Source organism: Macaca fascicularis, chromosome 7 (genome assembly GCF_037993035.2).
Source record: "Macaca fascicularis isolate 582-1 chromosome 7, T2T-MFA8v1.1".
Taxonomy (NCBI): Eukaryota; Metazoa; Chordata; class Mammalia; order Primates; family Cercopithecidae; genus Macaca; species Macaca fascicularis.
The window spans coordinates 94,580,353-94,604,045 of record NC_088381.1 but is presented as its reverse complement, the minus strand read 5'-3'; the positions used below and the strand labels follow the sequence as shown (position 1 = coordinate 94,604,045).

Here is a 23,693-nt window from a genome sequence, read left to right as displayed (position 1 = left end):
GTTTTTGTGATGAATCCTTCTACACATATTATAGTGACAGAACAAAGAAATAAGATTTCCAGGGCTCACAATAGCTACATCAATTTTCCATTAAAAGCTTCAGAATTTAGCTGATCTCATTTAGTAATAACCTAATTAGTGAAGGTAAGGAAATAATAACATGCATCAATCTATTATCTTTTTTATATAAATTATATAATGAAATTAATTTACAGTCATAAGAATACAGGTTATAAATGACTCTGATAATGTGTTAACACACTAGAAACCCAATTGAACCTATAAGTACATATTTCTTCACTGAAATTGCTCAAAATGCATTCATCAAATTGTTTCATCTAAATTCATTTCCCACCGGTAAGGAGAAAAGGGGATAGAAGAAGAAAGATGAGAGAGGTAGGAATGAAGGAATTCCTGGTGTTATAGCCCTGTGCCAAATTTTAAGCTTTTCAAATACCTAACAGAAAAGATAAACCATCTAGTATGTTGTCATACTAAACACAACAAATGATGGCTCTTGTCCCCAGTTTCAATTAAATGCTAAGAAATATAATTCATGACCTTATTTTTTTTGTTTGTTTTCCTACAAGAGCTCCAAAGAGCCATTTCAAAATGATTGTTCTTTTTAAAGGTTGGCATTGTTCCTCTTATCACCCTTATTTGCATTTATATTTTAGAATAAGAATTTTATGATACAAAATCCTCAATATGCACCTGATGGCCTTTTGAATTCTCCCCAATAAACACTGGCATATCTACACACACACACACACACACACACACACACACACACACACAAAGTTCATCAGGCCATATGCCACAATTATTTTACCTTCTCAAGACTAATCTTTTTTTGTCATAAAGTCACTGGATTATTGTTTCTATATATTCTGAAATGACATCTACTGCATACCTCCTTAAATATTTTACTTTATATAGAAGTAGAGAGCAGAAGAGGAGGAATAGGAGAAGCACTGTGAAACTCTAAGTCAAAGACGGGTGTTTTGTTGTTGTTGTTTTGGTTGGTATAACATTTAATAGGTACAGGAAAATGAAAAATCTCTCCTTCAATAGAACATCCTACATAAGTAGCCACAGTGAACCTCTCCCTGGTGACCCCTCAAGAAAGAACAATTGCCAAGTGTCTGTACATAGGCCAAAGGGACTATCTCAACATTCAAATTATTTGAAATATGCATTATTTTAACATTCATGTAAAATTTTAATTTTGCTTCCTTAAAACAATACCAACTTATTTTCACTTATTAAAAATTCCTGGTCAGGCACTGTGGCTCATGTCTGTAATCCCAGCACTTTGGGAGACTGAGGCGGGTGGATCACCTGAGGTCAGGAGTTTGAGAGCAGCCAGCTAACATGGTGAAACCCCATCTCTACTAAAAATACAAAAATTAGCCAGACGTGGTGGCGGATGCCTATAATCCCAGGTACTCGGGAGGCTGAGGCAGGAGGATTGCTTGAACCCAGGGAGTTGGAGGTTGCAGTGAGCCGAGATCACGCCATTGCACCCCAGCCTGGGCGACAAGAGCAAAACTTCTTTTTAAAAATAAAAAAAATTCCAAACCTTCTGGTAATATTTCAGCCCCACACCACCATATGCTCCCAGAGGGATCCATAACCAACCATGAGAGGCATAAACAAAGGTGACCTTCTGGATGAGGTACACTGGCTTATAGAAAATTATTAAATGCATGCTATAATTGACCTTAAGAGGTTATATAATCGAACCACAGTTTCTAGGTATGATTATATTTGGTCTAAACATAACAATCTAATTTCTGTTTGAAAATTTCCAGAAGGGGAGGTAACATATCTTAGCATATTTTAAATTATAGTGCTCAACAAAGTATTCAAATCTAAAAATTCTCTTTCTCAGTGAAAAGTCATCTATTCCTTTCCACCCTAGGTTGCAATGAAGGACAGCTATTAACTATTACTACATCATCATTATTATCTTTTAACATTAGAAGCTCAAGAAAGTTACATTTTGTTAAGAAAAAGCTGATTTTTACTCAGAACTGTGCAAGAGCTGTGAAATGATAATAGCAGTAAAAATAGCAATAGATTTGAAACTCCATCTACAATACCTCTGCAAGCTCAGGGGGACAGAGAAACTAAGGCATTGCCTCTGCAAGCTCAGGGGAACAGAGAAACTAAGGCATTGCCCGATCCAAGGTCATGCAGAATTTAAAAAAAAAAAAAAAAAAAAAAAGAGTCAATAGGAAGCCAATCCAGGAGTTTCAGTCTCCTGTTCTTACTGCTTCAATAGTCTCACCATCATTAAAGTTCTTTTTCATTCAGGTTAGACAGAGCCCTATGGGATTCATTCCCCCTTGTGTGTGTTGCTTGGCTGAGCCATACATTTCTATTGGCCCTATTGATTAGGCATCTGCTTCCTCTGTGAGGATAGTTTGCTCTTGTGGAACTGTGTTTAGCAGCTGTTACAGTTCAGATGAGTGTTGACAGGATGAAAATTAAATTAACACCCAATAACATTTTAACACCTGGTCCAACAACTGCAATATCATTGAATTTCACCTTTTCAAAATTGCTTCGGGAGTTAATTCATCCTTACTTTGACTTTGACCTGAGGAGACATTCCTGTAATTTTGCCACAAAAGACTCTCTCCTGACTGTTCATTTATAATTTCCATGAACCTCCCTCTGATCCATGTTTAGGGACTACATGGCCAGTTTTTGGAAAATACACAGAATAAATATCTTATTGGAAGATGTGCCACCCTCTTGATCACAGCTAAAGAATGAGCACAAACAAAAACATTAACCGAAAAGAATGTGTTTCACTGTAGCATAAGCCAGACTGATGGGCAAGTAACCATCTTACCAGAGAAAATGAACTCAGAAAGAATGCAGGTTTCACACACTTGTGACTTTCTCAGTCTTGATTGGCTTGTGAATAATGTTGGAAGGAGGATGTAAAGCACTGTCTTGAAGCCAGTGGACTCTGAAGTCAGTCGGCCTGGTTGAAAACTTCACCTTGGCTGCTCCCTAAGCATATGACATTGTATAAAATACTTCAATCCTTAAGCCTCACTTTCTTCATAAAATGCAACTAACAATGGTGTCTATTATGCAGGATTATTTTGATGATTATACAATCCATGTAAAACTCTTAAAGTGCTAGTGCCCGACAAGGTCCTAAGTCAGCCTAAGGTACCATATTATCTCACAGTCTCCCTGAACTGAAAGGGAGCTTTGAGATCATTTATCTTGCCCTCTCATTTTACATTAAGCAAGCACAAAGGGGTTCAGCAATTTCTCAAGGATGTTTATTTTGTAGTTAGAGCTGAGAAACAAACCCAGGTTTCCTCATCAGAACTTTTATTTTCTTTTTATAAGACTGCCAACTTCTATTTTAATACGCCATTTATTTAGAAAACATTCTGTGTCCGTGCTATGTAATTTATCCACTTAAGCTCCTTTTGTATTTCTCTTTCTCCTCTGGGAGGCGGAAATGGTGTTATTTGCTATTGGCCAGAGCTATTAAGAGGCATAGGTAATAAAAATATTATACTATCATTTGCTGTTTAGAATTCCTATCAGATGCTAGGTGCCCTGACAAAGATAAATATAACACAGTACCTAACTTACAAGAAAGCAAGGAAAAAATGGTATCACACCACCACATAAAAAATACAGTCTATTAACAATTGTTAGAAAATGATAATCCATTTTGTGGATTTTCCAGGATCATTATGTCTTTTCTTGTTTTTGTTGCCTTCAATTTTATTGCTAATTATATCTGTACTGAAGGAGGACTAGCAGAAGAGAGAACAGCATTTTTTAATTTGGGTAGCGTTGCACATATTAACAATGATTTTGGCAAATGTTTTGTATTTCTAAGATTGATATTTTAGGCTGTAATGAGATTTTAGGATTAACTGTAAATTGTATTTATCTATTTTTCCCACCTGCCCTTTCCCCAACAAAAAGTAATACAGACTCAAGAGTTTTTCTTTTTGTTTTATGATAGATTATCCACCCCCAACTTTTTTTCTTTTCATCCTAAACGTATGGTAGTGATAAAATAGGCACAATTTGCAAAATACAATTTGGCGGTGATAATTACTTTCACACATGATACTTTAAAAAAATAATTTTAATTATTTTAAATAAAACATGCCAATCCTTTATTATTAAACTTGCAAAATTCAATGTAAGCATTAGTTTCTCAGAAAAAATGACATTTTGTAAAATGAGGTATAATTTCATGAAAAAAAAATGACAGATGGGAGGGGCAGGTGTGAAGATTTTAACTATTCTAACCAGCTAGTATGAGAAAAGCAGTTCTCCAGAAGTACAAATCAAATGGTGGAAAGTATTGAATGTTTTCAAAATGTTATATAATTGCTTAATTGCCTCACTCTCCTAAATGGTTCCCTGTGTCCCCTCAGGCAAATAAAGCCTTCATTACCCTAACTGTAGAAGGGATCTAATCACCCTGGGGAGAATATGCATATAATTTGAAATATATAAGCATTAATGATATAATAATGTGCTCAGCAACACATATATCACTGATTCCATCTATATTTCCCAGATAAAGGTATATGTATCTGGAGAAAGGTGTATTTTTCACTAAAAATAATGAGACCAGTAACAGTTTAAAAATATTTTTAGCTATCTAAGCATGCATTTAAAACAGGAAGAAAAGTTATGGTTCTCAAATTCTCATAGATATGATAGTGTATTTTATCAATCCTTTGCAGAACCAATTACTAAGCATCTAAAAATACTCCTACTAAAACTAATACATTCACACTATGATCAGGATTAATATTTTAATGTTGTATGAAGAATGAGAAAAGATAATCTTTACAGACCTAAAATATGTTTGAGCAGTTTTAAGAGCCTTGGCAACCAGTGACACTTTGCTTTGGGATATTTTAATTATACTTTACTATAGTAAGATGTGGTCAACTAGGGAAAAAATATTGTTTTCCTAGGAGAAAGAGAAGCCAAAAAAAAAAAAAAAAGTGGAATAGAAATCAGGAAAACTTCTCATCTATGTCATTGCCAATATATAGTTATCAAGTAATAATTCATAAAATCATAGAACTAGAAGAAATCTTAGTATTCCATTCAGTCCACGCTCATGCCTCCTGGAAGTCAGTAGAAAATAAGAAAAAAAAAAAAGGGAAAAACAACTATAGACTTTTGAATAAAAAACAGCAGCTCAGCCAGGCATGGTGGCTCATGTCTGTAATCCTAGCACTTTGGGAGGTCAAGGTGGGTGGATCACCTGAGGTAGGGAGTTTGAGAGCAGCCTGGCCAACACAGTGAAACCTTGTCTCTACTAAAAATACAAAAATTAGCTGTGTGTGGTGATGTGTGCGTGAAATGCCAGCTACTTGGGAGGCTGAGTCAGGAGAATCACTTGAACCTGGGAGGTGGAGGCTGAAGGAAGCTGAGATCATGCCACTGCACTCCAGCCTAGGCGACAGAGTGAAACTCTATCTCATACAAAACAAAACAAAAAACAAAACAAAATAAAAAAATCCAGCCACTCATCAGCCTCTGATACTATTTAAAAATATTCATGATAATGTTGGCAACCAAAGCAGGTAGAGCTCCTTTTTACCACTTCATCAGACATAAAATTAACAGTAATAATAATTAATTAATTAAAATACCAGAGAAACACAACCCAGAATATTGGGGATCATCTGATAGGAACACTTTATTTTACAGATAAGATGACCATCCCTGTAAATTATGGCATGTGTTCTCCATGGCTACACAGATAGAAAAAACAAGATGCAATGGAGGGACATTACCCGGCAGGCCAACATACGTTTTAGGACACCAAGCTAGTAGTCAAGCTTGCTCTATTATTAGTTATTAGTTAACACTTAAGTGGTAGCAGAAACTAACAGGAGTCTGAAATTCTAGAACTTTTAGTTTATTTGCCAAAGGGAATCGTGATCGCAGCCTCTAGGGCATCTCAGATAAATGGCATGGAAGTCATTTATTTTGATGTCTACCAGCCTGTCTTCCAGCACTCTAAGCTGCTACAGATGACTGCTAATAACTATATCCAAATAAAAAAATGTTTGGAAGGGAAAGTTCAAATGTATAGATTTGGTACCAATATATATTAGCAGGAAAATTACATATATATATACACACACACACACACACACATATATATATCTCTGGTGGAAAATTAATCAAATAATCAAAATATTATTTATTACAGATATATATTGCTAATGTACTATTTGACATAACCTATGGTCATTATTGAAATTCTTTAGATATGTTCTTTGGGTATTCTATAAGAAGGTTAAGATTCATAATCTTTGTCACCATCTCAATAGATTTTTTATGTATTTTTCTGATTTTACTTTTAATACAAACCACTATTAAGACAAGAAACAAGCCAACAAACAAATACGTTTCCCATGGTAACTGGAACTCATCCTCTCTACCACAGATCACCAAGAAAGCAAAGTGTATTCCATCTGCATGAGAATGGATGGAAGGCTAGAAATAGGCTAGAAATACCAAGAATATAATGTTCTGACCTAAGAACTCTGAGGTGAGAATGTTCTTCAAAACAGTCTTGACAGATACACATAATCAAGATGGCATGTTGCTGTGGCATACCATACCCACATCCATGTGAAACACAACATATAAAAGGGAAAAAAAAATGGAGAAAGACAGAGTCATTCTTTGGCTGATCTCTTATACATTGCATCACCACCAAATGTTAAGTAAACAAGAAAGCAAATTTTAACCGGGGGCGGGGGGGATGTCCTTTATCTAGAGATTTTTATTTAAAGTTTTATTACAAACTGGAAAAAGAAATGTAATTATATTTGCTTTCAGAGATGGATCAGGCTTAATACATTTATACAAATGTAGCCTTCCTAAGAAAATAGATATTTAAGCTTTGGTTCCTGGGAGTTCCTAAAACTGAGGATGAAGTGAAATTGCCTTTGGAGTCAGTTAGACACCCAGAATGAACTTCAAGATGAACTAAGGGAATAGGAAGAAAAAACAAATATAACCTATCACTGAAATTATATTCTTTACATAACTATAACCTTGTTATCTAATGAAAAATTTTATGAATTGAAATCTATTTGATTTATTTTAGTGATTATACTTAAAATATACAATTAGTCAAAACATTTCCCATCTGAGCTATTAGTATTTTGTAGAAAGAATGAGTTTCCAAATATTTAAAAAACAATCACATTCTTAATAAGCTCACAAATTATCGTTAATTATTGCAAAAAGTTAATAGATAAATGTGGGCTAGTAACTTACTTTTACAGAAATAACAAAAGTAAGCTCAGATAGTCTCCATACTATAATAAAGGCTCTTCCATAATTGAAACACAAATGCTTTTACTTACAAACACATGCAGTTAATGTTGATTAGGGATTTTGGGTGTATTTAATCTGTAGTGAGGGCTGACACATTTAAGACTTGACCTGGACAGGACACAAAATGTTCAACAGCACAATTCCATGACTGAAACAAAGATGGAGTTTCATCATTCAAGGAGAACGCTCATAGATTTAGCCACTATTGATATGTACCTAGAGTTTGACTCTTTTCTCAAAGCTCTCTAAGTAGTCCATTTCTAAATTGCCTTCTAATATGATCTCATCTTAGAATCTACATGACTTTGTATTTAAAAATTCTTACTGAAATAACTTCACTTCTCTATATTTATTCAATTCATCTCACTCTTATTCTCAGGTGAGGTGATAATACCATGTTCACCGTCTTCAAAAAAAATTATTTACTTTTTTGAGACAAAGTCTCACTCTGTTGCATAGACTGAAGTGAAGTGGCATGACCACGGCTCGCTGCAACCTCCACTTCCCAGTCAAGCGATTCTCCTGCCTCAGCCTCCCTAGTAGTTGGAATTACAGGCACCCACCACCATGTCCAGCTAATTTTTGTATTTTTAGTAGACATGGGGTTTCACCAATTATAATTTTTAAAGTATTTATTTAGGTCATCTGAAAAGCAGACAGCAAGATGGGAATAGACTTTCAAGATATTTTTTCAGTTGGAAACAACTGCAAAGGATAAAGGGGAGGAAGCAGGATGAGGCAGAGAAATTCTTCAGACTGCAATGCAGATCTGATGTTTTTGACAAGAAAGGGAAAGAAAGAGAGTGGGGCAGGTAGTGTCTCAGACTTCAATGCAGCTCTGAGAAAATCTCAGCCAGAAGGATAGGAGTTCCCAAACCAAACTTTCCTACTAGAGAAGTCCAATGTCTCATCAGAATGGGCCGCCATCAGAGGCTTTCAATAGCAGAGCTCAATGGTGCATTTCTATGTCTGCCTTGGTAGTTTTGAACTCTTCCTGCATATCTATGAGAATTGTAACCTGGAATATGTAGATACTTTGCAAATGCCCAAAAGTTAGGCAAGAATCTGTCTATCAACTTACCTTCCAATTGGAGATAGGAATTCTATTAGTGTCACAGTGACAAAGCACTCAAACCGACACAATTGCCTTCTAACAAACACTGTAATTAGAATAATACAGCTTTCGTTCACATGGGAAATTAGAAAACAACCCGGAGGACTTTATTCTCTATTTCTATGGATGTCTCTTTATTTTTCTCATGATTGATCAAATATATATTGGAATAAGTTTTTCAGTAAGGGTAACATACTTCTTCAGAATATGCATATGTAAGAACTCCTTTTTATTGCCTTTGCAGATACACACCAACTTGACTGAGAGGAGATAAAGGAATTGCAATTTAGTCAATGATACTGTTCCATAAGATGAGGCACATTTTTCTCCCATTCCCCCACCGCCACCTGCACAATTCTTAACAGACCAAGGTAGAACTGCCGCTATTGCCAAGTCTGAAGGGATGTGGAGTTTGAGGATGAGACACTCCAAAGTCACTGAGGAACAAACAGAGAAATGAACTCAACTACATAGAAACTGGTAGTTACTTTAACTTGTTTTATCATACGTCATTTTACTCTCTTATTTGGAGAGGTTAGGAGAATAAAACTCATGCAACATAGACTCCTTTGGAAACTGGGTTTCTAGATGTGAATTAGCTGCCTTCACATGGCATTTCGGGGCAGTGGTGGCTGGCAAGCAAGTTTTGACAGGAAGGTTTTCGCCTCAGACAGGCTGAACATTCTGATCCCTTGTCATCTACCATCAGCATATATGATGGCAGCGGAAGTAGCCCTGGGAATAGCAGGGTTTTGTGATCTTATAGCAAAAAGTCTAATGGTAATCTGCTTGCAATGTTTTTGTAAAAAAGTAATTTCCTGTAGAAAGCCTCTTTCTGCATGGTTTTGGTTTTTCTGAACAGAAACCTGAACTAACACAATGATCGTGCTATAGAACTATGTGTGTGATAGGGAGGTAAATGGATGGAGATCATAAGGTGGAAAGCTATAGAATAACTGCACTTGCATCAAGATGGAAAAGTACCATGGAAAGGTCATGATGCTGCTTATTGAAGACTAAGAATCTTCCAAAAGAAAGGAAACCTAGTTAGTAAATTATGGGATAAGAATATCCTGGAATGAAATACAGAGATGATGTGCATGTAAAATGGTTAATTTGCTGTGAAGTCAAGTAGTTCCTGAATGGATTAAACATAATTCAGATATTATCCAGAAATTTCACTCCTAGGATATATCCAATAGAAATGAAAACATAGGTTCATACACAAACTTGTACACAAATGTTTATAGCAGTTATTTATAATAGCCAAAAGATGGAAACAACCCAAATGTTCATCAATGTACAAATAGATAAATAAATGTGGTATATCCATACAATGGTATATTACTTGACCATAAAAAATGAAGTGTTGATATATGCTACAAGATCGATGTGCCTTGAAAACATTATGCTAAGTGAAATAAGCCAGTTTTAAAAGTCCATATATGATATGACTCTATTCATAGAAAAGTCCACAATAGAAAGATCTATGGAGACAGTGGTTGTTTCAAGCTGAAGAAGGAAAAAGGAGTAAGGGTTTGATAGTTAAAAGGTTATGGGACTTCTTTTTGAGGTGATAGAATAGTAGAAAAGTCTTTCCAGACACAAGAAACAGAGTAAGTCCATAAAAAGAAGTCAGTAATTTTATTTTTGCTTCATTGCTGCTACTTTTTATAGGGTGTTGTATTTAAAACACACTGTGTATAAAACACTGCTACCCCTTCACAAACTGACAGTTTTGTTTGCTTAATCAAACTTGAAATCAACATGAAGTCCTCTCTTAAATCTTCCTTTTCATGTTGAAATTGCACTTACTCTCTTACTGTTTGTGTATTTTGATTTGGAGTTGTGATCTAGTGTATTAATTCTCTATTACTGTGTAACAAATCACCACAAATTTAGTAGTTGAAGATGACATCTCTTTATTATCTCACAGTTCATTAGTTCAAAAGGCTGGGCTCACATGGCTGGATTTTCTGCTCAGGGCCTCACAAGGCCAAAATCAAAGTATCAGCCAATCTGTAGGCTGTAGGGAAGAATCTACTGTTAAACTCACTCAGGTTGCTGGTAGAATTCAGTTCCTTGCCACTGTAGGATTGCGGTTCCTTGCTGGCTATTGGATGGGAGTTACCCGAGGCTCCTAAAGGCAATTGTTTGGTCCTAGCATATGGCTCCTTCCATTATTAAAGCCATGAACACAACAGCATGCAACATCTTTCTTATGCTTTGAATCTCTCTGATTTTCTTTCTGCCACCAGCTAGAGAAAAATGACTCTCTGCTATTAAAAGGTTCATGTGATCAGGTTAGGCCCACCAGAATAGTCTCCCTTTTGATTAGCTCAAAGTCAACTGTTCAATAACTTTAGTTACATCCGAAAAACCACTTTTAAAGTGTAAGATAACAGAACGAGGGCATACTATTTTGTTAGATATAAAAATCAAACGGTTAAGGCAGGAAATCTTGTGGGGAGTCCATCTTAGAATTTGATCTGCTAAACCTGGTTTAGATGAAAGGATTTCTATGAACAAGTAAACTTTAGAAGTACTGTCTAAGAAATGATAAGTAGGGTTTTCTTCTCTCTGCAGGATATCTCCACATTTTTAAATGGTTTCTGTACATTATTATTTTCCAAGAAGATAAAAATCTGTGTTAATTTTTTTAAATTATATGTCATGAGTCATTATATCAATGTAGTACATATGACTATCATTGTTCATAGGAAAATTAAACTGAGTAAAACAATATTAGAATCAACCACAATAGGTTAAAGGTATTTTTGTGAATGATTTTATACTCATCATCCATATATGTATGGTTTATAATGTATCAGGTAATGTTCTAAGAATTTTACCAAAAGCAACATATTTTAATTTAGTAATAATCTTTGATGATAAAGAAACAGAGGCAGAGAACCTTGCCAAATGTGAGACAGGTAGCAAATGTTAGAGCCAAGATATAAACCAAGGTTCCACCTGGGTTTGTAGAATCTAACTACTATAGGGCAATGTTCTTAAGCACCACTCTAGTGCTAACAGTTTTGTTCTCTTTTTTTACAGCTTTTATATCAAATATATTTAATAAGTAAACTCCTATGTTTCCTAAACATAGATTACAGTAAAATCCTTTGTTGATTCCATGCTGTAGTTAATTTTGTATCTTGAGAAACATCATTTAGAGATGCTTTTGTTTGTATGTGTAATATAAAAACAAAGTGAATGGAAAGCTACACGGCCATAAAAATTAACAAAATCTTGTCCTTTGCAGCAACATGGATGCAGCTGGAAGCTGTTATCCTAAGTGAATTAATGCAGGAACAGAAAACCAAATACCACATGTTCTCACTTAAAAGTGGGCACTAAACATTGAGTACACTTGTACACAAAGAAGGTAGCAGAAGATGCACCAGGACCTACTTGAGGGTTGAGGATGGGAGGAGGCTGAGGATCAGAAACTACCTATCATGTGTTATGCTCATAATCTGCGTAATGAAATAAACTGTACACCAAACCTCCGCAACACAAAATTTATCTATGTAACAAACCTGCACATGTGCCCCCTAAACCTAAAATAAAAGTTGGAAAAAAAAGACCAGCAAGGTGGATCTTATGCAGATGGTTCTAAATCAATTTCAGTAAATTAAAAACTTAAATTGTGTAACTTCAAGTGCTGCAAAATATTTTAAAACTCTATTTAAATAGTCCCTATTTTAAAATGCTTCTTGATTTTTGATGGGGTTACATCCTGAGAAGCCCATCATAAACTGAAAATATCATGAGTAGAAAATGCATTTAATATACCTCACCTACTGAACATCATAGCTTAGCTTAGCGTACATTACTATGCTTAGAACACTACATTAGCCCATAGATGGGCAAAATCATCTGGCAACACAGTACACCATAGGGTACTGGCGTTTGCCCTCATGATTGCCTGGCTGACTGGGAACTGCGGCTTGCTGTCTCTGCCCAACATCAAGAGACAGTATTGTACCACACATTCACAGCCCAAGAAAACATCAAAATTCAAAATTCAAAGTCCAATTTCCATTGAACGTGTATAGCTTTCACATCATTGTAAAGTAAAAGAATTGTACGCTGAACCATCATAAGTCAGGGACTGACTGTATTTCAATATTATTTAGGAGAATTAAGAGTAAGACAATTTTCAATTATTAGTTAGGTTTATAAGACGGTCCAGGAATTCATTGAAGTAAAAAGAAAAAAAAAAAAACACCTCACTTTCCAGAGCTCGATTATACCATGGAGGCAAGAGTAAATGGCATTAAATCAATAGCCTAATATATCAAGCAGCTAGTAGAAGCAATGAACTGGATTACTGAGAACACTGTGGAAGAATCTTAAAAACGTATTGTGGAGTTTAAAAAAAAATGGAAACGGAAAAATACCTAACTAAATCACAATGTCATTTAGTTAAAGAGAAAAGGGGATCATCACACATACAGACAAATAAAGATGTCACTGTATTTTTTCTAAAACACATACATATCTACAACATCATGGGTGCATCGAAGATTTAAAAATGTCTACAATATTAAAGGCACCACCAGCAGTGATTTGTAAACGGTCTCATGCCGTCTGCCCACATGCTGCTTCCACGAAGCCTTGCCAAGTCCTGGCTCCATCTTGGAAACTGTCTGACCTTCACGCCCAGGGGAACTTTGGCTGTTTTCTCTTGTCCCCACCTTCTGTCCTTGACCTGCATACTCACTTCTATTGATTATTTAATTCATTAATTAGATGTAAGATTAGCTCTTGCACCACTCTGCTTCGCTGACGTGTATGTCTTTGGAAAGTCTTCCAAGTAAACGGTAGTTCATATTATTTTAATTTGTTATCTGTGGTGTCAGTAATCATTTCTTCTAGAAGTTAGGCATCACATCTTTGGTCAGGAAAGTGACTTTCTATGGTAACATGGTTTCTATAGGAACATCAGTTTAAACTGTACCTTTCAAAGCATCTTTTTCTGAATACAAATTGTCATAAAAACAATGCATATCCATAGATTTTTGAGGGCTAAAAAATAAAATTTATGTATATGTTATGTAAAGTTTATGTATTTGTTAATCTTTCTCTGCTTATTTTATCAGGATACAGACTGAGGATATTTATGAGGGTTCACATCATATGTCTGTATCTTTGCGAAGCATTTTTATTAATAATGACTTAAAAATTCCCTGAATGTATTTTAGGAGTCAGTTGTACAAACAATTATATGCAAATAGTTTAGCTAAAATAACCTAATTATAAAAGAAAATTTTCCTACCTCAAAAGCAAAGATAAAACAGTCATGACAACATATATTATTTCTGTCATTCATTTACTATAATAGTCAAAAAATAACAACACTTCAAATTCTTGCTATGCCAAATTTTGATGAGATTACTCTATTTTTCTTGACAGAAGATGTATGAAAAATTCTTATTCAACTTATAGCTAAGTGAAAATCCAAAAAAAATAGCTGGATATGTCAGCCAATGAGGTTGACATCACTCATTGTGAATGTTCAAGTTTAGTAATAAATCCTCACTTCAATGCACAAAATATTACTCACTGCAATGGGACTCACTTCCTTAGCTTCCAGTTTAGGTCATACATGTGTAAGCTTCTTGCTAACATTTTAATTTAACATTAAGAAATGTCTTCCAGATGTTATTAAGAAAATGTAATGGTATAGAAAAATGAAAGTTTGAACAATAAATATTTACTTTGATGAATAAATGGAAAACATAAATTTAAGAATACTTAAAATCTACAAAAAAATTTACTTGTCCGTGCAGACAGATGCACAATAGATTACCTTGCAAAACTGAGTTGCTTACTGGTGGCCCCAGCCTCTATCATGCTACGATAACCCATATAAGTATATATCATTGCCTAGATATCAGTATAGTCTCCACATAACAAAAAAATGTTTGTGGATAATACCATCAAGACAGTTACATTTCTCGAGTTCAAGTAAAGTCTTATGAATAATATTTCAAAAATAAATATAATTTGTTTTCCTAGGAAATAGATGTGCCAAGTCGGCTATTTTGCAGGACCTTGGATTAAAATTCATTTCAGTTGATAAGCTTCAGAAACAAATTATGTTTTCATCAATACTTTCCTTAATTAACTCTCATACATATTGTCTGTGTATTCAGATGGATTCTGCAGTGCTATCCTGTAAATTGACCAAAGAGGACAATTGATTGAGACTCTCAAAACAAGCTTCCTTGAGACAAAGGAATTTATAGACCAAGAAGTCAAAAAGGCCTAAAATATTTCAGGTATTTTAGCACAGATTCAAATCAAAAGCTCGTAATAATTCCAAAAGAATTACTGGGATTCATCAAGGAATGTATTTTTGTACATACCTCCAGCATCATTTACAGCCTTTACAGCTAAATTTCAATAAAGATTTATCTACCCCAGCTTTCTCTCCTTTTTCTTGTTATTTGCTCTTTGTTCCTTTGTAATTCTTGCAACAAAATTTAACCTGTTCTCTTAAAGTTTAACAATAACATAGTCATCAACTCAAATATATATATATATATATATATATATATATATTTTTTTTTTTTTTTTTTTTTCTCCTCCATGACCTGAGAGCTACTATGGAAGATTCCCCTTCCAATTATGGTTGCCTGACCCTGTCACTTTCTGTTCTCCTCTGACTTCTGAAGCCATTTCTTCTCTGTCTTTTCTCTTGGCTTCTTTTCCTCAATCTATGAGTCTTTACCCCTATTCCCGTATCTCCTCTTTATTTTGTTATTGTTGTTCTTCTCCAGCTCTCTCTCACCAAATATTAAATATTTTGTGGCTTTAAATATTATTTCCCACCTGGTTCAGTGGCTCACACCTGTAATCCCAGCACTTTGGGAGACTGAGGCAGGTGGATCACCCGAGTCCAGGAGTTCGAGACCAGCCTGGCCAGCCTGGCCAACATGGCGAAACCCCATCTCTACTAAAAATACAAAAAATTAACCGGGCATGGTGGCAGGTGTCTGCAATCCCAGCTACTCAGGAGGCTGAGGCAGGAGAATCTCTTGAACCCAGGAAGCAGAGATTGCAGTGAGCTGAGATAGCAACACTGCACTCCAGCCTGGGCAACAAGAGTGAAACTCTGTCTCAAAAAAAAAAAAAAAAAAAAAAAAGTTGGGGGGGATTTCTTTACGGCCCACCACCAAGTTTACATCCATCACTTTACTCCTTCATTCTCATTTTCTCATTTCTAATTACCTATTTGCTTAATCTATTTTGAGACTATAACAGAATCTCAAAGGCCACATTCACAAAGTTGAACTTCCCAAATTCCTAGTTAAAATGAATTATCCTATTTAATTCCCTACTTCAGTTAATGGCTTGGATGTTTTCTCTACTCATCCAAGCTTTCCACTTAAAAGAGTTTTTAGAGTTTGATTTTTTTTTTCTTTCTTTCTTTTTTTTTTTTTCTGTTTGTTTCACTCTCACCCAGGCTAGAGTGTGATGGTGCAATTATAGCTCACTGCAGCCTCAAAAGTCCTGGACTCAAGGGATACTACTGCCTCAGCCTCCCAAGTAGCTGGGACCATGGGTGCACACTACAGTGCCTGGCTAAGTTTTTATTTTTGGGTAGAGATGGGGTTTCACTATGGTGCCCAGCTGGTCTCGAACTCCTGGGTTCAAGTTATCATCTCATCTAAGCCTCACAAAATGTTGGGATTACAGGCTTGAGCCACCATACCCAGCCTTTTACTTCTTTTTTTTTTTTTTTAAACTTCATAGACCTTGCCTCCATCAATATAGTCAGTTGGGAGACCATGTTGATTTTCCAACTGCAGTATTTAACATCTACCCCATGTACCACATTTCACGGATACTGCCGTCATTATCTCCATCCTGTTATACTATATTAGGTTTTGTCAACATTGGTATAAATAGTTCACTTTATTATAGTAAAAACCTTTTCAAGTCTATTCTTGGTCCTGGCTTTTTCCTTTTGAACACATAACTCAAACAGTTTAATCTTCTCTTAATTTACAATATCTTAAAGATGATACGAAAACATTTAAGTGGGCCAGGCATGGTGGCTCACGCTTGTAATCCCAGCAACTCTGGAGGCTGGGGTTGGAGGATCAGGAGTTCAAGGCTGCAGTGAGCTACATGCACACCACTGTCCTCCAGCCTGGGCAAAAGGATGAGACCCCCATCTCTAAAAAGAAGAGGAAGAAGAAGAAGAAGAAGAAGAAGAAGAAGAAGAAGAAGAAGAAGAAGAAGAAGAAGAAGAAGAAGAAGAAGAAGAAGGAGGAGGAGGAGGAGGAGGAGGAGGAGGAGGAGGAGGAGGAGGAGGAGGAGGAGGAGGAGGAGGAGGAGGAGGAGGAGGAGGAGGAGGAGGAGGAGGACTATGATTGTCATCTCTAGGAGCAATACATGCAAAACTAGATGTAGTTTATGATTAAAAATATCTTCATAGTATAAAAGCTTTTATCATGCTGCCTTATTCCCCCACATTCAGTCTTTCATTTGTTCAGCCATTTAATCATCAAATATTTGTTGAGTACTCCCTATGCATCAGGTACTGTTTTAGGCACTGGGAATATACTACTAAGCAAAATAGACAACCTGCTTGAAATAAGTATCCTTATACTCTAGGGGTAGTGAGGGAGTAAACAAAAAATAAGTAATGGAAAGATTACCTACAACACTCTGTGTTCCACCATAGTCCAATATAGATAGGAGAGAGATAGGGTCCAAAATGACAAATGCCACAGGGCCTAGAGAGAAACTGATTTCTTGTTAACAGCAGGAATCATATAGGCCACACACTGAATGAGAAAAACACTTCTTTAGTTTCAGCATTACACAGCATAACACAGTAGAACACAAGTTAAAATAATAGCCACAGCTATAGAACAGAGCCTGTACTTCACGTGCAAGCTTAGTGCAATTACAAAGTGAAAGACTGGTAATTCTCAGTTGCTAGTGTGCAAGTTACCATCCTAGCGCTGGCATTAAATTATCATCTAGTGCAATGCCACACTCTACTAGAATAACTTTTCCTTTGATCACACCTATTTGATAATTTCCCCAATTTTTTAGTGAGTATACTAGTCAGGTTTCTCCAGAGAAACAGGACCAATAGAAAATATATAGATGTATAGATATATAACTTAATTATAAGGAATTTGCTGATGCAGTTTTGAAGGTTGACAAGTCCCAATATCTGCAATAGGCAAGGTGGAGACCCAGGAGAGCCAATGGTGTAGTCCCAGGTTCAAGACCTAAAAAAAACCTGAGGTTCCAGCTCAAAGGCTGTTAGAAGGAGTTCCCCCTTACTCATAGAAGGGCCGACATTTTGTTCTAGTCACACCTTCAGCTGATTAGATAATGCTGCTGACATTAGGAGGGCAATCTGCTTTACTCAGTCCACCTATTCCAATGCTAATCACGTCCAGAAACATCCTCACAGACACACCCAGAATAATGTTTGATGAAGTACATGAGCACCCAATGGTCTCCTTCTCTCTTTTTTTCTCTTTCTTCTTTCTCTATGTATACATGTATGTATATATGTATGTATGTATGTATGTATCTAATATCTATCATTCTGACCAAAACTGTGGATTCAGACATTATCAATTAATGCTATTGTCTTTGTAAACCATGTATTAATAAAACACCTTATCCCACTGTTAATATTCAATAATGAGACAAAGTAGACCACAGCCTGCAATTGTCCAGAATGAACAGCAGAAGTAAATTATGCCTCCTATATTGACTTCCAAGGCTGCTTTTCTAGCTAATTGATACATTTTCTTATATATCATTTTGTTAGTGGTGGCAGAGATCAGAGTTACCACGAGTTACTAGCAACATATCCATGCAGGTCCACAGCCACTTCAATTCTTGACTCCTCAGAAGAAAGAATTCGACTGAGTGGCATAAAGCAGAAAAAGAGACTGAGGCAAGTTTCAGAGCAGGAGTGAAAGTTTGTTAAAAAGTTTTAGAATAGTAAGGAAAGGAAAGAAAAGAGGAAAGTGCAACTTGGAAGAGGGCCAAGAGGGCAGCTCGAGAAACCAAGTGACTTGGGGTTTTATACGTTGGCCTGTTTCTGGGATCTTGCCTTACTTCTCCCAACTCCTGAGACCTTATTGGGAAGCTGCTGATCAATTTCAGGTGTTTTCTATCTATCAGGAGACTGCATTTCCCTGATGCTGGCTACAATCAATTATTACTTTAGAGAAATGGTTAACAACTGCTTGACCATCACCTGATGGTCAACACTCCTGGTGTGTTTTGGCCGGGTGTCCTCTCCTGCTCCGCTCATACCTAACTAGCTACTTCCTCTAACAGTTTTATTTATTCTTTAATCCACCTTTTGAAAACAAAACTCAACCCCTTTTAAACTAACCCATACCATGCTGCTTGCTAGATTAGTCTTTCTAAAGCACCGTCCCACCTTATCACTCTGTGTGCAAAGACCTTTAATTTTTCTCAACTGGTTTCAGCATGGTCTACATTATATATGTTATATTATATAACCTACTGCAAAACCTTGATGTATACTATTAACTAGTCAGGGTGACATATTTGCTGTTCCTCATTCAAATATTGCTCATTCTATTCCTTTTTATCTATGACATAACTCTCAATCCCCAAACTGTACTCACTCAAAATCCGTCCTACTCTTAGGACTTAATTAAAATATTATTTCTTCCATGAAATAACATGAATTGTTCCCTATTCAAAACTATCTTACTTTACATAAAACAATTTCTCTATGCTCTGCACATGCAGCCATCCCTCTTTGAATCAACTTCCTAATGTTGGATACCCTAGTGTTGAATCCCTGATAAGTCCTCTTCTTTATCTGCACTCACTTCTTTGGTGAGTTCGTCCAACCTAATGGCCTTAAATATCTACTTGCAATGTCTCATAAAGTTGATTTATGCTACCCAGCCTTCTCTTCTTTGTTCCAGACCTATGGTACCAACTGCATACTTGATTATCAGGGAAACCAGCCCCAATATTTCAACGTAAGTTCTTTCTATTTTCCCTAAGTGTCAGTTCGTCTGAGAAATAAAAAGAAAGAGTACAAAGAGAGGAATTTTACAGCTGGGCCTCCAGGGGTGACCTCACATGTCGGTAGGACTGTGATTTCTTCTGTGCCATAAAATCAGCAAGTTTTACAGGGGGAGGGGGTGTACAAACAGGGAATAGGTCACAAAGACCACATGCTTCAAAGGGCAATAAAGATTCCAAGACAAAGGCAAAATTAGAATTACTGATGAGGGTCTATGTCCCTCTGTACAAGTGTTATCTCAATAAACATCTTAACAGAAAACAGCTTGAGAGCAGAGAACTGGTCTGACCAAAATTTACCAGGCTGGAATTTCCCAATCCTAGTTGGCCTGAGGGTACTGCAGGAGACCAGGGAGTATTTCAGTCCTTATCTCAGCCACATAAGACAGACACTCCCAGAGTGGTCGTTTATAGACCTATCACCAGGAATGCATTCCTTCCCCAGGATATTCCTTGCTGGGAAAGGAATTCAGCGATATCTCTCTTACTTGCACATCCATTTATAGACTCTCAGCAAGAAGAAAAATATGGCTCGATTCTGCCCAACCCCGCTGGCAGTCAGACCTTATGGTTATCTTCCCTTGTTCCCTGAAAATTGCCATTACTTTGTTCTTTTTCAAGGTGCACTGATTTCATATTGTTCAAACACACATGTTTTAGAGTCAGTTTGTACAATAGTGGTCCTGAGGTGACATACATTCTCAGCTTATGAAGATAACAGGATTAAGAGATTAAAGCAAAGACAGGCATAAGAAATTATAAGAGTATTATTAGGGAAGTGGTAAATGTACATGAAATCTTCACAATTTATGTTCAGAGATTGCAGTAAAGACAAGCATAAGAGATTACAAAAGTATTAATTTGGGGAACTGATAAATGTCCATGAAATTTTCACGATTTATATTCTTCTGCTGTGGTTTCAGCTGGTCCCTCCATTTGGGGTCCCTGATTCCTGCAACACTTGCTATCTCCTTCAGAATGTTTGATAAACCTTTCAAACATAATCTGTCCAAAACTGAACTACTAATCTTCCATCCACAAATGCTCTTTCCTCTCTCAAGTGATAATATCATCCTTGCAGTTACTCAAGCCAAAAACTTGCAGTAACCTCTTATCTGCCTTTCTTTCCCTCACAAACCCTGTCCAATCCATCAGAAAATCTTTTTGATTCTACCTTCAAACTTTATCCAGGATCAAACTGCTTCTCAGTAATTCCACTACTATCACTTGGTTTTATCCACCATTATCTGCTTGTGTGGATTTTTGCAAAATCCTTCTAACTACTTGCTAAGATTCTATTCTTGCCATTTGTCATACAGCAGCCAATAGTCTGCAAAGGCATATGTGATCTGCCATTCCCATTGTCTCTTCCATCTCATGGTTTTCCCTTTCTGTCTGATTCATTCTACTCAAGCCACACTTGTCTCCTTGATATTCCTCCCATACACCAAGTTAAGTTCCATTACAGGCATTTCCAGTGACTAGTTTTTATCTGCCTGGAATGTCCTTCAAAATATCCTCATAGCTAATTTCCTCATCTCAAGTCTTTGCATAAATGCCACCTTCTCTGTGAGGTCTATTCTGACCATCCTATTTAAAAATGTATCTTTATCTATCCTATACACTTGATCAGCTCTATCTGTTTTATTTTTTAACCATGGTATTAATGGCCTTCTAATATGCTATATAATTTACTTTTGTGTATTTTTTGCATCTCTCTCTACTAGAATATAAGATCTACAAGAGCAGGTATTTTGATGGATTTTGATCACAAATATATTTCAAATTCTTACACTGGTGTTAAATAAATTTTCCTTTTTTTAAATTATTTTATGGAATACACACTGTAGTACTATGTTTGTGTATAGCTTATTTCCTTTCTCAGTTTTTGGACTCCATGAGGAGAATATCAGTGTCTGATTCATTTTTGTTAACCGCATCTGCATTCACAGTATTCAGTATCTTGCTTTGCACATGAGAGGTAAGTCATAGCACAATTTTGGTACAAAAAAATACAAATTCAAACAAATTAACTGTTTGTAAATGGTGTAAATTAATTTTGGGTGCATAATTATTTCACAGAAATGAAATAAAATTTTTCTATATACTTTCCATATTTAATAAACTAATACCAGGAAACTGGAATGCTATTGGGAAGTGAGACAGGATCTCCTGTCTACATCTTTGTGGAGCCAGATATTTCATCTCTAGTTGTTTGCACAGTTTTGTTTTTTCATTTATGTCTGTCTCTCCACCCCTTCTCTTTGCTCTCTAATCCATCTCCACACAGCATTTCACTGCTTCTTCATATTTATGTAACAAAAGATGGCTATCCATAGCTTCCTAGTTTAAGTCCTCCTCAAGTAACACTTGAACCATTTCAGTTTTTGGGGCTTTGGCCTAGATATAATGACAACCATAAAAATTTAACCCATCAAATTTTATTCAAGTCTTTTCCTAACCATTTAAATGGCCCTCACTATAGGCCTAAATCTCCTACTTAAAAAAAACCTGCCTAGTTCAGCACACTGCCAATGGACATCCAAACTCATTCAAGCAATAAAAGGAATCTTGACTAGGTTGAAGGATTCATTCTAATTAAATCAATTCCTTTGTCCCATTCATCATTCATTCTCTCTAAATAACTATGCCAATTTATTTTGCCTTACTATAAGATTTATAACCTTGTGTTTATAGTGGAAAAGAAATGGAAAGGCAAGGTGAAAAGAAAGTTTCAAGCTCAACAAAGAAAAAGTATTTTGCCCAGTTTTCACTTACAGCAATGTAAAATCTTTAGGCAAGATATCCTGAGTTATATATATATAATTTAAATTACATATAATGTATTTAAATGTATATAAATATATTTAAATATATAATATATTTAAATTATATATAATTATTTATTTAATAATATATATATACTTAATCACTAAGATTTAAATATTCTCCCTTTTTTCTCCCCTAAATGTTCATCTTCTTGTTATTACCACTGGTTGTCAAGAGATACTAGATCTTGGCTTTCTACAAAAAAAGCTGGGGAAAAAACATCCCACAATATTTAACAAAAACCACAACAGAATTTTAAGAAACAGATTTTGTCTTTTTGATATTTTTCTTTTTCCTCTTCACTTACTTCTAAATGAAAAATAACAACCAGAGATACTGGCTGAGAAAGAATATGATGAATGTCACTGCTCATCGGGGTTTCACCTAGACCACTGTCTTCTTTCTCCAGTCTATCCCACACCGACAGAGTTTAAAAACACAAATTCTTTGACACTCCTACCATTGTGAGATGAGGTTCACAGCACTTCTCCTTTAATCTGGGCAGGTTCATAACTGTTTGTACCACTAGAATATACTATGTGGCTTCCACAACTAGGTCATAAAAATATCTATGCAGTCTTTCACCTTCCTTACTGGTACACTTGCTCTTGGAGCCCTAAACAACAGTGTAAAACTGCCAACCTGGGGTGGAGTCGTATAGATTCCCCCATCAACATTCCTAACTGTGTAAATTATTTTGTCATCTACTCTACCTGCTAGAGATGTGAATAAAGAAATCATTTTTAAAGGGTATCCTCCAGCCCTAACTGTTTCAGCCTTAACTGCTTTAAATTGTCTCCAGTAATGGAGTCATTCCATGAGCATAATAAAATGATTATAGCTTTGTAGACCTGACTTGTGCAGTAGTTTGTTACACAGAAGTAGATAACTGGCCCACATTTCAAAGCTTTAGTTGTTTCTTTTGATTCCTGAACAACGTCTTCATTAACAAAACATTGACAGCCAGTTATCATATGTAAAGGATGTGATAAACTTTACAGTAAGGTGTTAATAGGTGATAACCCAACATAAGCATCTGAGCCTCCAGCTTCCTCATTATTAAATCAGGAGTATGTGCTATATAGTCTCCTAGACTCCTTTCACTTTGGATCTTTGTAGGACTCATGAGATGTGCCTTAACTTAGAGAATAAAGCATCAATGGTAGCACTTGTGGGTGCATAATTTAATTTTCAAATATTTAGCTTAGAATCTCTCAAATATATCATTAGGTTGTCATTCTCATCAGTTTGTTCCGACACTAACTCTAGTCTAGAGACTGTCAATTCAACATTTTTTTATGGGAGCAGT

The 23,693-nt window shown here is 35.9% G+C and overlaps 1 long non-coding RNA gene across 1 annotated transcript in view; it reads left to right on the top strand.

The window, feature by feature from the left end:
* The window catches only part of LOC135971659 (uncharacterized), a 50,660-nt gene that overhangs the window by 6,870 nt on the left and 20,097 nt on the right, over positions 1-23,693 (top strand). The window contains exon 3 of the long non-coding RNA XR_010587908.1: positions 6,476-6,580. This is a non-coding gene — a long non-coding RNA (uncharacterized lncRNA). The remainder of the gene's footprint in view (positions 1-6,475; positions 6,581-23,693) is intronic.